We start from the raw sequence: 4,050 nt of genomic DNA on the forward strand, positions 1-4,050 counted from the left end.
TAATTTTTATGGGGTTTTCATGGTTTTCACCATGAAAATCAAATAGTCGCCAATTTTTACTATAATATTCCGTAATCAGCGCATCAAAATACGTAAGAATACTGAGTTTCATCAAAATCGGAGACGGGACCTTTTCGGAACTTTATCCAAAATCTGAGTAAAAAAAATTTTACCGACCGTTAGTAGTCTTTAGTGAACCTTAAACTATGAGAAAATTAGGCTAGTTGCTGAAAAAAAAATTTTTGGTTACCAGGAATAAGAAGATTTTGTGGAGAAGTCAAAGTACCCGGTTTTGTCTTACCGGTAGGGTCAAACCGGGTATTCATTTAAAAATATGCAAAGAACCGTATAATTACAAAATCTAGATTTATTTTAATTAAAATACCATATAAAAATGTATTCTATTGACAAAAATCACAAATAAAGATATCCTCTTGTTCGACATTACTGTAGAACTTTCTTATTTAACTTTTTAACTTTAGGGGTCTCAAAAAGCTTTTTTTTTTAGTGGTTTCTTTTTCTGAGTGTTAGTTTTTGTTTCTAACTGTTTCTCGTAGGGAGACAAAGTCAGAATAAAAGTTCTTCCTCTTTTCATTACATGAGATGTGTAAGTACCCGATTTTGCCCCAACACAAGGAAAGTAACAAATACGGCGTTTGTATATTCCGGCGTACAAAGTGCTGATCAAAACTAATATGATATACTCTCTAATATGTACAGAATGCAATGCTTCATTTACCGAAACAGATGCTCTATATAGAAAAAGTGCACGACGACTCGATTCTTGCCTTGATATCGATCTTTTTGGGGCTAAAAACTTTGAATTTTTCTTAAAAAAGAAATATCGTGTGCACAGAGGCACAGTTTGTTTTTAAATAATAATGGCGCAAATCTACAACTAATAACACAAGTTAGCCATAAATAGCAGCACTTATTACGAAAAAACAGGGGTATCCGGTTTGACCCGCCTACCCGATTTTACCCAACTTTTCCTTAATTGTTTAAAAAAATACATTGTAAATAATTACATACTTTTTCTTAAAAACAATTATTTTTTTATACTAATTAATTTGTCTCATTAATCTATACATAAAAGTATTACGGTAAGATTATCGAAAACTAAATATTTTCCGAGATATTTTATTTCTTATATCAAAATATGTGTCTGATTAAAATATAAAATAACTCAAAAAGTACTTAATGAAAAAATACTTTATTATAGTATTTTGAAAAGCTCTCGAGATAAACTACAAGAATATCCAATAAAAATTGGGGGGTTCCTTTTAAGAAAACATCGATCACATTGACTTGGCCTTGAAAAGGTCACTCAAGGTCAAGTCCATATTTTCATCATGTGTCCTCCTCTAAATCCTACAACTTTTGTATAAAACATTTTTTTCCATCTTGCTTACTTTACGAGATATTTGTGTGCATTGATTAAAATGACTCACCCTATATGTATATACATACATAATATCCATACATACATAAATATGTAAAATTGATTGTTTTGTATGATCCGATTGTTTTTATATAATTACTAATTCTTGTCTTGTTTGTTGTATATAATATTGTTTTATAATACATAATATCCAACTGCTCGTTCTAAAGTATCAATATGTTAATTTGATATAAAATAATAATTTTTAATCATAATTAAAATATGGAATTAAATAAGAAAGAAAAGTCATATATAATAATCAATAATAATAAATAATAAATATAACAAACGGATATGAAAGCACTTTGGTTTCAAAACATATTGATATTATTTAAAACTGTATTCATCGGTTGTAAGTCAAAATAAGACGTTTTAAACTAGACAAAAGTACTAGAGAAAGAAAGATTTTCAAACTTCGAAAAAGATTCTAATTAGTAACAAATATATTTTATCAAAAATATAAATAATATATCCTTCATATTATAATAATAAATATAAAAGAAGGTTTAAATTGAATTACATATTGAATACAAATTAAACAATTTATTCAAAAAACTCTCAAAAGAAAGGCTACTGTATTTCGCGTTTGCATGAGATTTCGATAGCAAGAATAAATGAATTAAACAGAGAAAAAAGAAAGCAATCTTTCAAAAAGTCGAGCATTTGAAATGAGGAATATTGATTTTAATGTGTTTGAAATATTAATTTTGAATATGAAATAACATGATTATTTTATCTTTAATAAATAAATAAAGATTAAAAAAACTTTAAACAAGCTGAAAATTGTGCAAATTAGAAACTTACACATTGCTTCTTCATCATTTTATATCACTCACAAAGCTTAAGCTCCTTAAAGCAAGCGGGTTTTTAAATTTTGGCTTCCTTATAGAGGAAGATACTTCAAATTTTGCGAAAGTCAGGAGATGTACAGACATTTCTCAAAAAATTCAAAATTGTATAAAAAATGAATTCTTTCACCGATCCTCATTAAATTCAATACCAACCATCCTTTAATAATACTCTATTCATGTAAAGAAATTTAACCCGATATCTAAAAATTGCGGAAGGTACAATGTGTACAGACATTTCTCAAAAAATTCATAATTTTATAAAAAATGAACTTCTTTATCGATCCTCAACAAATTCAATACCAACCATCCTTTAATAATATTCTATCCATGTAAAAAAATTAAACCCGAAATCTCAAAAATTGCGAAAGGTACAACGTGTACAGACATTTTTCAAAAAATTCAAAATTTTATAAAAAATGAACTTTTTCACCGATCCTCACCAAATTCAATACCAACCATTCTTTAATAATATTCTTTCCATGTAAAAAAATTAAACCCGATATCTCAAAAATTGCGGAAGTTAGAGATTGAACAAACATTGCGTACATACATACATACATACATACATACATACATACATACATACACACATACATACATACATTTTTTAAGAATATGATTTTCGACGTTTTGGAACATTTTGGAACTAAAATTAAACTTTGATGAAATGTGGAAAGAAATTTTAAAACGTGCATATCACAATATGAAGTCTCTTTTGAATGTTGTTAAATCACTTCCAAATTCAAATGTCGACCCAGAAAGAATGTTTTCTTCGCTATCAGATTTAAAAACAAAAAAACGAAATAAGCTTTCCGCATGTATAAACACTAGTTGTATATTAAAATCAACGTTAAAAGCAAGAAAAGAAACTATTCTAAATATGGCGATTAATGAAAACCATTTATCTCTCATGTCGTCGGATAAATTATATTCTATTTGTCCTAAGAAAAAGAGCAATTTAACAGATATGTAAATATGTCGATGCAAAGAGACAATTCCGATTACCTTGACCTTGACATATGTTGTCAAGGTCATGACCCTGAACAACATTCAAAAGGTTTTAGCCGTCGCTCATTCTTTATTAAAAAATTATTAACAATTAAATTATATGATAAAAACACGTATTAAATGCGAATCTGAACTTCTCCATGCATGCGCGTTATATATTTAAGTATTTAGTTGTATATTTAAGTTATTAATTGTATATTTAAGTAATTGCATGGGCGGGGGAGAGGCTTTAAGATTCAACCAAATTTTAGTTTTAAATCAGAAATAGGTTTCGGTTGTTAGATTATATCTTCTGGAAGTAGAGGCCCCCCCGTAGGGGGCGGGAGGGCAAACCCACTGCATCCACGTATATCAAGAGACACGGTAGTGTCTCGCGCCAAGTCACGCGAAGCAAAGACCACGCGTAGTAATAGCGAGGCACCCCGGGTATCTATACGCGAGTCGAATAGTTGATAGTACCTTAGATTACCAGATCTGAATAACGGCTGAACCGATCGAATTCTTGATAAGCTTAATCGATAGCTTGGGTTCGATTTATATAAGGAAAGTGTCTTTATTTTCGCTCTGCATGTTCTATAAAGCAAAGATATTACAAAGCAAAGTCGAAATGTGGAAATTTTCATGTAAGAAACGTCACCATCTCCATCATCATCATCATCGTCGTCGTCGTCGTCGTCGTCCCCTTTACCGCTATATACAGGGTGAGTCATTTTAATCAACGCACGCAAATATCTCGTAAAGTAAGCAAGA

This window comes from Formica exsecta, unplaced genomic scaffold (assembly GCF_003651465.1).
Source record: "Formica exsecta isolate Colony F162 unplaced genomic scaffold, ASM365146v1 scaffold116, whole genome shotgun sequence".
In the NCBI taxonomy this organism is placed as follows: Eukaryota; Metazoa; Arthropoda; class Insecta; order Hymenoptera; family Formicidae; genus Formica; species Formica exsecta.